The 10,997-nt window shown below is 40.9% G+C and overlaps 1 long non-coding RNA gene across 1 annotated transcript in view; it reads left to right on the forward strand.

Annotated features, from left to right (window-relative positions):
- The first annotated feature begins 954 nt into the window (after positions 1–954).
- Positions 955–10,997, forward strand: part of LOC108800069 — a 79,585-nt gene continuing 69,542 nt past the window's right edge. The window contains exons 1-2 of the long non-coding RNA XR_001942067.1: positions 955–995; positions 3,576–3,685. This is a non-coding gene — a long non-coding RNA (uncharacterized LOC108800069). The remainder of the gene's footprint in view (positions 996–3,575; positions 3,686–10,997) is intronic.

Here is a 10,997-nt window from a genome sequence, read left to right on the forward strand (position 1 = left end):
AAATAAATCTAACCTAATGTAGGTATTTTAATAGATGTTAATAAAAATAACATTCACTTTGATTCCAGTCTCATTTAAAGTGGACCTCAACTTAAAAAGCAAAACTGCATAACTGCTGTGTGCGCTAAATCCAAGTGTAAAAAGGGGAGCCACAATCCAGAAATAAATCTTCCATACGCTGTTTAATCCATGAGCATAAATAAAGTGATCAAGCCATAATGGTGGAACACGTGATAGTGTAAAGTTGGGTGCCAGTGTACAGCTTATTTATGCTCATGGATTAAACAGCGTATGGAAGATTTATTTCTAGAGTGCAGCACCCGTTCTTACACTTTGACTAAGTGCACACTGCAATTATACAGATTTGCTTTTTTAGTTGAGGTCCACTTTAAATGAGACTGGAATCAAAGTGAATGCTTTTTTTATTAACATCTATTCAAATACCTATGTTAGGTTATTAGTTTTTAGGGGTTTAGTGTTTAGAGGAAATAGGATTTTGTGCAACCAGGATCGAATTAGAAACTCAAAACCCATGGAAACGTGACTACATCCGCAAAAAGGCAAGTACGTCTAAATGCAGGCAAATGTAACCTGGAATGCAGGTTTGTTTATACTTCCCCGGTAATTTCTCCTGCATGTAACTAACCTAATTTCAGGAGTACTAGTGTAAATGTAACCTGTGGGAAATCCATTCTTTTTGACTATGATCACCAGGATAAAAAAAATATGCACTTTAACTCTCATATACGTAAACCAGCTCATGAAAACTGTGTACTTTATGGCCCATTGACATGCAGTGATATTTTGTTATATTGTAGAACTTCATTAAATTAGCATAAGTATGAACAGACCTTTCTTCTGCCTCCTGAATTGGTCTAATCATACTTTATGTACATTGTTCATTATTACTATATATAGATTTTTATAATGTATTTTCTTTTGTATTTCCTTACAGAAAAATGAGAAAAGTGGATTGCATGCTCAAACTCCATTAGGTAAGATGTTAAGTGCTTTTATCATTATTTTTGACAAATGATGGGGAATGTGGAAATATTGCTGCGGTTCTGGTATTCATCTCCTAATGGAAGTAATGTATGAAAAGCTTTAAAAAGTGCTTAAGGAAACTTTTTCTTCTTGGCCTTAGCAACCAATCAGCTTCCAATGATCATTTCTACATTGTTAGTCTTGAGAATTAAGCAGGCACATACACATTATATTGTGTATGATATGTTGTGTAGCAGGGGCAGACTGGGCCGGGGGGCAGGGTGGCAATTGCCCCCCGGGCCTCTCAAAGTTGCCAGTCAGCCCCTGCTGTGTAGACATACCATGGTCTGCAGGTTACAAACCTTACAGTATTTCTTTTCCAACTTTCTAGTATGTTCACTTCATGTGTGTCACATTCAAGCATAGCATATCCCTTGAAACATCTGTAATAAAAATACAAGTTTCAGAAATGTGCCTCTTGCAAAGAAAATATTTAATACCAACCTCTCTGCTGTCTGTGGTGCCATCCAATGGGCATTGGCTCTTTGGAACCCCAAAACAGCATGTTTATGTGCCACCTACCTGTCCTCCGCGTTGAAACAAATACGTGATCACTCTTTGGGGAACTGCGGGTATCCCCCTCATTGTGCTAGAGGTTGAGCAGGGAGGTTCAAGAGAACCCTGCTCTTACGTACACTCTCAGTGCTGGAGTAAAATTAGCAATCATAAAACTAAATTTATACAGTGCAAGTATGAGACACATGGGATTCCCCTCATGCTGGCACACTCTGCTGGGCACTATCAGCATCCAGCACTGGTATACTGGGACATTTTTATATAAATAAATAAATAACTTTGAATAAAAATAACCCTCCTGGTTTCAGGACTATGGAGAGCTCCAACTGAAAATGTGCCAGTTGGGTTAATACTGTTTTGATATCTTACTGTAAAAGTGCCATTCATCTGGTGCACATTCACCCTATTGTAAGAAGAGCTAATGTGGGTTATTGCTTGAATACTTTAAAAACAGACCCCATTCGTTTTCTTGTGTTCCATTTAGTACATGACTTGGCATAGTATATCTGATGCCTCAGTGGGCTACTTGGCCAAGTTAATGGCTAGTTGGCACCAAACAATGGCTTACTCTCTCTGGGTTTAGCTAAACAGGAATCAATTTGATGTCATCAGATATGGCACAGTTTATGTCATCGTCCCCAAGCAGAACTCTAGCAATCTGTAGCCTTTTTGCTGTGTCAGCATTTAAAGTGGAACTAATTGAATGGGTTTCCATCTCCGATTTCACTGCAGGTGAAGTTAGACATTGTGGCTATTCATAGGATCCTAATCGTTCAGGGTAGTGGTACTTTTGTTTTATGGAAATCCTCTTTAACAGTGTACACAGGAATTATTGATTGCCTCTTCACAGTGGTACTTTACTCTTCCACCTATTGATAATAATTCACTCAATCAGAGCGCGAACCAGAGATACTCCATATAAATCAATTTAGAGAGCTCTTAAAGAACTCCAGAAAAAAATGTTAATTAACCCTTGCAGCGGAGCTACGGGACCTTAGACCCCTGCAGGGGAGGGGGAGAGAGGCTGGAAGGACCAGTTTTAGAACAAGCCGGCTCTGTGGTTCAGGTGAGTAACTTTCAACCTAGACAAAAAAACAAGTAGTTAACCCTTGCAGTGTGGGGGTAGCCCCTGTTAAAGGTTTAATACAAATTTATCCTGGAGTTCTTTAATAGGTTTTGACATGTATGGCCATCTTTACTCTTTTTTTTTTTTTGCTATTCTTTGGCTGGGGACCCGGACCTCCCTCTCTGAACAGTGAGGGTTATTCTCAGTGACTAGGCTATTCTCTTCTTACACGTTTTCTATTTAAACCACTAAATACTAGGGATGTCCCGATACCGATGCTGGCATCGGAATCGGGCCCGATACAGGGCATTTTGACAAGTACTTGTACTTGTCAAAATGCCCCGATGCCTAGCGCCGAAGCTTGCACTGTTTTTTTCTTCTTACTTACCTCGCCGAGAGTCGCGTCACTGCTGCTCCGGAGGGCGGAGCTCCGAGTGGGGTCCTAATTTAGGTGGCCGGAGACTGCCAGATGGCCCCGCTTGGAGCGCCGCCCACCGGAGCAGCAGTGACGCGAACCAGCGCCGACTACGTGAGGCAACAGGGATCGGAGTGAAACTGTGAGTGAGGGAAGCTGGGACGGGGCTGGCTGTAAATCTATTGCTATAGTGTACTGGACGTGTGTAATGCATATGTAGTACATATATACAGCACATACCTCCACTACACTCCAGCAATAGAGTTACAATTCTCCGCTGCTAACATGAATAGGTTAAATCATGATCCATAGTACAGAACATTTAGTTGTACTATGGATCATTTAAAGTCACCTGTCCCTTTAAGAAAAAGTATTGGTAATTGGTATCGGCAAGTACATGAGGGGAAGTACTTGTACTTGGACCTGAAAAAGTAGCATTGGGACATCCCTACTAAATACATTTTGATTGTGAAAACGAACAACAGGTAGTAATTCCCTTTTTAATTCAAAATGATCTGACATCTTTTATTACAGAAATAGGAGAAATAGTCATTGTGATACAGAGTCAGAGTAATTCTTTCCACAAGAGGAAAGCACAGAAGCTTCAAGAAAACATTCTGAAACAGGCGGCTGCAATCAGTAAGGTAGGTTGCATGTAAATCCAGCTCCTATGCATTAAAATGACCCTGTCACAACAGTTAGCTTATCATTAGGCGTATTCTATCGTTTGCTCATCAAACTCATTAGAAATCGTTGGGTGTTATCTTGTAAGCCAATAACTATTAACGGGTCATAAAGCACCAGTAGTCATGTAGGTTTATATGCAGTTATTTCCTTCCTTGTATTTCTTTTTAGGCTAAGATCGTCCCATAGGCAAAATTGATCACCACCTTCAGCCTGGAAGATTTGCATTTCCTACCAATCTCTAGACTTAAGGTGCCCACACACCTTACAATTATCTGCAGATTTTCTGTAGTCAGAACCTTTTCCATCTGACCACAGAAAATCTGCAGATAATTGTAAGGTGTGTGGGCAGCGATAGGCTGTCCATACACTATTAAGTTCACAGGAATCGGCTGAAATTCTTACACTGAGTGGCTCTGGTAGCTTTATTGGTAATCGACATTTGTCTAAGGAGCCGGGTAAAAAAAATTTCAGCTGAACAGTAACTGTGGCTAATCTGCAGCAGTCCATGTATTCTGACAGCAGTTCCACTAATACTATAGTCAAAATGCGTAATAGTGCAGCAAAATGCCCAGGCTCCTTTTAGCATAACCATGATGTTTTCCTGCAAACTTCAATGTAGCTAAAGAATATGCAACCCCCATTTTCTAAAATCTCATATAAGCTTTCCAAGATTGTTTAATATTATGTCAATCGTGATGATTAAAATGTTTGAATCTGTAGCACTCTTTAAAATAATGGTGATTCTACTACGTAGGCAGTCCTTGTGACAGGGTGTCCATGTATCCCAATTGTTCTCCTGTATTGTCACCCTGTCACACACCTTCTCAATATACACTACCAGTGTCCATGCCAATGCACAATACACAGGCATGGTCAACTGTTGTCACCTTGAAGGAACCCACCCTGGGAAATGCCATGCCCCTATCTATGGAGTGCATGTAGACAGGAAATGGCTGCAAAGAGACTGTTGGAGGTCAGCAGTGCTGATCTGCAGCAAACAGAATAAAAGAGAGAGGGAAACAGTATTTTAATAAAAATGGCAATTGTTTTTTTCATACACAGTGCTTTACCAAATTAAATGTCATTCAGAAATGCGGCTGGCAGCATTGTATTGCAATGGAATCTATTGAGATGCTGCAGTGTGATTTAGAAAGTAAGATATATATATATTAGGGCTGGTAATGATAACAATTTTCGTGTTCGATTAATCTAAATTTTTTTAATCGATTAATTATAACGCACATACAAATCCAACTACATTGGCCTTTACACATACAGCAATGAAGTAACAAAATGAACTAGGATCACACTAATCCAGCGCGTTATTAATCTCACGTGCCCCACTTAATATGGCCGCGGCTTGAGTGGGGCAACTCAGAATAATAACGTGCTGGATTAGTGTGATCCTAGTTCATTTTATTACTTAATTGCTGTGCTGTATGTGTATAGGCCAATGCCTTGGCTGGCACTCGTGCAGAAAGTTTCTTGGGCAAACTCACCGCTCTGTTGGCTAACGAAGGGGGGAGGAGTCCGGTGATGTCGGCTAACGAAGGTGGGAGGAGTCCAGTGATGTCACAGACATCGGCATCGCCGGACTCCTCCCCCCTTCCCTTCTTTAACCGTCACGGACATCGACGTCACCGGACTCCTCCCGATGTCCGTGACGTCACCGGATCGCCAACGGGACTCAATGCATAAAAGTGACAGTTCTAACCGGGTGTGTTTTCACATTGAGTGTTGGCTGCTTATCGTAACACAACATTACAGTTAGATAGTGCGGAACATTTGTTACTATACATGTACACTCATACAAGCAGACGCACATACGTTTGTTTGCTTTTCGAGCATTCATTGTGATGTCACAGTGGTACACTCTTCTGCTAGCAACACATCGTCACATTGTCAGTGGCAGAGTCACACTTTACATCTGTTGAATTTCTTTCTTGCTGGGCCAGAATGCTTTCAAATCTTTCTCCCTAGCAAGGGGGCAGCTATAGTGACGTGTTACTGGCCCTGCTAATGAAGGAGTGATTCCATAGAGACTGGCAAACACTCTCTTAGCGATCCTGAAGCTGAAGGTTTGTTACCAGCATTAGGGTTGTCCTAGTGACATTGGACTTAAGTATTAGAATTTTATCTGAGCACAGAAATAAAGACAATTTCGTGAGCTATGTATATTCCTTGATCTTTGGAACAGCTCAAGTTGTTTACTGAGAGAGGATCTGAAAAAAATGGCACTTGCAAAACAAAAGCAGATATCTGAATCCTTCCTGCTTGCATTTTTGCTCTCCGAGATGTCATTACAAATTAAATTCTTCAACGCAAGATCACTAAGGCTACCTCTGTATTGTACGCAGTGCCTTAGCTTTACATTACTTGCAGTGCCTATGACAGTTCAGTTCAAGTTACTTCAGTATATACATACAGTTATTGTTTACAAGAATTAAGCTTTCCACACGCTTTAAAGTCTGCTTTGCAGAGTTTACAGAGATAAAATAAATGGTATTTAAATACATATATCTTATAATCAACAAAAGAAAAGAGATTATGATGTCCAGTGTAAAATCTGCTTAGTCAATAAACATTTCATACTACATTCTGCAAATCATATTACTCCTATTTGAGTCCACACTTCCGTTTCTGCATAACCCTTTTTAAACTCAGTAGATTGCATGATCGATTCTAACATGTTTGGCCACTTTTATACACAGTGCTCTTGGACTTCACAGCAACTGCTGATCTCAAACTTTTGACAATTCTTATCCAATGTAATTTATACAGGTGAAACTCGAATAATTAGAATATCGTGCAAAGTTCATTTATTTCACTAATGCAACTTAAAAGGTGAAACTAATATATGAGATAGACTCATTACATGCAAAGCAAGATAATTCAAGCCGTGATTTGTCATAATTGTGATGATTATGGCGTACAGCTCATGAAAACCCCAAGAACCCCAAATCCACAACCTCAAAAAAGTAGATTATTACATGCAATCAATAAAACAAGGATTGTACATAGAACAATATCGGACCTCTGAAAAGTACAAGCATGCATATGTACTCAGTGCTTGGTTTGGGCCCCTTTTGCAGCACTTACTGCAATTACTTTTGCACGATATTCTAATTATTCGAGTTTCACCTGTATATGCCCTCTCCTATGTCTAGCTTAACTGTTTTGGATAGCAATGCATAAACCACCTACACATCTTCTCGGAATGTTTCCCACCTATCACCCTGTTTAACAAAGACATAGCACCTACTTTGACTTATAAATTCAGGATTTTATTATACAGTATGTAAGCTGCCCACACACTGCAGTGTGATTGCATCATCTTCTAAGGTTAGGCTGAATGGTAGTTTAATGAAAATATCTTGAAAAGAAAAAAAAGGAAAAACAAAACAGGCAAAAAAAGAACAGGTTATGTGATGCCTTCAAAGTAAAGTTGGTCACACATGATATGCAATCTTCTTTAGCTGTACCGAAATGATGTATCTCATTTTCTGACACAATTTTTTTGAAAAAAACATGCCTGTGTTGAGGGGGTTAAAACATGGAGCTTGGTAATGGTTCACTAGATGCATTAAATGCACAGGCCATATACGGAGGGCGGTGGAGATTAAAGGGTTAATGTGCAGGTCAATACAGTGGATGGATGGAGATGAAGGGGTTGATGTACAGATGTGCAGGATAAGGGAGGTGAAGGGGTTAATACACAGATCAGAGCACAGACAGAACGGAGCTGACATACAAGAAAGGAGGGGGGTGAAAGGGTTAAATATTATAAACGTCGCTTCTTGTTGCTGCTGCTGCTGCAGCAGCAGCAGCTTTTGTTTTAGTAAGAACTAATGAGTTAATGACTCACTCACACATTACCTCCTTTCACCTCACCTGCCTGCCTTAACCACTTGCCGTCCGCCCGTTAAAAAAAACGGACGGACGGCACTGCAGCATTGGGGGGTTTTTTTGTTCTGCTCGCGCGCGCCCCCTAGCGGGCACGCATGGGCAGAAAAGACCCGACCAATGCAAACAACCGTTACCGGGTGTTTCACATATAGACGATCAGCGGCTCCATAGCCCGCTGATCGTCTATATATGCTCGTTTCCCCGCCCCTCCCCCCGCCGCCGCCGTTTTTTTGCCCCCCCTGACACCTCACCTGCAATCCCGGGATCCGCTGCCCCATCTGTGGCCCGGGACTGGCTCAATTTTAAGGCTTGACATGTTTGGTGTCTTTTTTTACCTGACGTGACCCCGTCTTTTATATTTTACCAAAAAATTGGGTACTAAATGTTTTATCATTTAATATAGGGGAAATATTTTTTTTTTTTAAATTTCGGTAATTTTTCCTTAATATAGTAAAAAATAAAAACCCCAGTGGTGATTAAATACCACCAAAAGAAAGCTCTATCTGTCCCCAAAGGGTATAAAATTCATTTCAGTACAGCGTTGCATGACGGAATAAATGTCAGTCAAAGTACCGCAGCGCTAAATACTGAAAAATGGCCTGGACAGGAAGGGGGTTTAACACCGCGGATGTCAACTGGTTAAAGGGGAGGGCTTGGCAATGTATACATTGCCATGTGATCGCTGTGATAATCAATTACAGCGACCACAAGGCACAGAGCCGGTCCAATCAGCTCTGTGTCTGAAGCCAATGCTCTCCGCTGTCTAATGACTGCAAAAGCAGCTGCTTCTGCTCATGTGCACACAGGCGGCCCAAGAAAAATGGGACAGCAGACCGGCCGCTTATATACATTGTCCGGTCTGCAGGAGTTTTTTTTTTGCATTTTATTTTTTCAGTGTCATTACAATTGTAAATTACTTACTTCACCTTGCTTTGTACTAGAAACATTACTACATTTTTTGTATCCTTAAAAATTGTATTTTGTATCCTTTAAAAAAACAAAACATGAAGTAGTGAAGGTACTTTTGTACCAAAACAAATTGCTGAAAGCTCTATTTTTGCAGATCGCACTGGATAGGAACGCAGGCACCAATGTGCCACGTGTTCGGGTGCTGGTGGGGGGCTTGACTGCGGTGCCATTGACTTCAATGCACCGTCATGCCCCCTCCCACCTCTGAACGCAGGGAGCCGGATGGCAAGCGTTCCAGAGGCTGAATGCTCTGCAATGCAGACTTTGTGGTGTGAATCGGCCCTGAGTACTACCCCAAATGCAGCTGAATTCCTGAATCTCATAATTAGTGTGCATACGGAGGGGGTGAGCTTTGCAGCTATTTCTCATTCAGATGGCTGTATAAAAGTTGTATGCACCCTGTCTATGACAGTGACTTGTGGGAGCAATGTTTCTGCTGTAATTTTCTTGTAAAGTGCTGCGTAAAATTGTTGGTGCCATATAAATACCAATAATAAAAAAACAAATAAATATAGAAACCTGGACGTATAGTGTAGGACTGCAGCCATAATATGGATAATTGGTTTTACAGGTAAGCTTGGGTCACTTATTAACTCATTGGTCCATATGTAGAAAAACTTTAGCTGTACTGATGAAATTCATAGGAAGGGTTTTTCAGAAAGACAGTGTTTATCCAGTGACATAACAGAACTTCCCAAGAAAGGGAAAGACCTATATGGTCAGACATCCAGGCTGTTATCAATGGTTATCGTTTCCTCTCCACATAACTTAGGGATAGGCAACCTCAGCACTCCAGCTGCGGTGGCACTAAAAATCCCATCAAGCCTCTGCCACATGCCTATGGCTTTCAGAGTCTTGCAAAACCAAAAGAGCTGCATAGTTTCTACCAAGCATCAAAGAAAAACACAAGAAAGAAAAAAAAGAAATTGAGGCTTGTGTTCTGCTTTGAAGTGGACCTTTACCCATATCTTTAAAATAACCACAAGCACACCTTTAGAATGATCTGCTGAGGTTATAGATGAGATTTCCCAGCAATGCTCTGCTGATGACAAGGCAATCCCAGTGTGCATTGCTTTGGCGAACTGACGTAATTATCCCTTTCAAAGCAGGAAGTGAATGCTCTGCAAGTGTAAGTATTTCATAATCACAGCATTTTACACCTGACATGTCCATGTTATTATTAATCATACATAGAGGGATACATTGGTAGAATTAGATTTTTGAGTGTAAAGATCTGCATTAAGGCATAAGGGATGAATACAGGAAGCAGTAGAGCTTATAGTATTTGAAATGGAATTACACCCTCCTATCCCTTACAGCCAAGGAAGGTGACATCTTATCCTCTATTTGGATTGCATTTGCCATGATGCTGGACGTGTGATTAGCCATGGCACCAGCCATTTGAAGTTTAGTTGAGAGCTGGAAACCTGGAGAGTTGGCATGCCTTAAAAGTAACCGGTGTGGGAAACATTAAACTGGTCGATAAAGTTCCTCTGCCCATTCACACCACATCAAGATCATCTCCCGACCAGACCAGATTATTCCCGGACCCAAAATGCATCCTAATGTATCCCAATGCTATTTCTGGCCTCTGTTCACACCAGCGCAGTCCGTTCCAGACCAGAAAAGTACTGCAAGGGAAGGAATACAGAAAAGTAAAAGATCTTGCAGTCTATTGGGGTAAGTGATTAAGGGATTATAAGGAGTTTGTGTTGTGGATGGGATACCTTAATATTAACTTTAATATAGGGACAGGAGTCAAATACAAGATGTTGTGGCCACTTCTTGCCTTTCTTGTCTGCCTTCCTCTTCCAGCATAGTGCCCAACCAGATCAAACATAAGGAGTCCAGGAATCACACCTTTTATTTTTCCTATGCCTTATGACTAAACTGAAGCCAACCCTCAGGAAAGACATCCTTGAACTTGAGAGAGTTCAGAGAAGGGCTACAAAATTAAGGGAATGGAGGGCCTGAGTTATGAAGACCGCCTCCAGAAAATAAACCTATTTTCCTTAGAAAAGAAACGCTTAAGAGGGGACTGATTGCAATTTTTAAAATCATAAGTGGGGACCACAATGTTCGGAATAGGCTGTTTACACTGAAAACTCTATTGATGACACGAGGACACAACAAGAGGCTAGAAGAGAGGCGGTTTAACCTCAGACTGCACAAAGATTATTTTTTTTTACTGTCAGAGTAATAAAAGTGTGGAATTCCCTTCCACAGTCAGTAGTGTCCACTGACAGCATTGAAAATTCAAGAAACTTTTAGATAAGTTTCTTAGTTCACTAAACATACAAGGATATGGCCACTATTAGAGGCAAATACACACACACACACACACACACACACACACACACACACACACACACACACACACGTGTCTTTATTCAA

Source organism: Nanorana parkeri, unplaced genomic scaffold (assembly GCF_000935625.1).
Source record: "Nanorana parkeri isolate BGI_ZX_2015 unplaced genomic scaffold, ASM93562v1 scaffold1900, whole genome shotgun sequence".
Classification (NCBI taxonomy): domain Eukaryota; kingdom Metazoa; phylum Chordata; class Amphibia; order Anura; family Dicroglossidae; genus Nanorana; species Nanorana parkeri.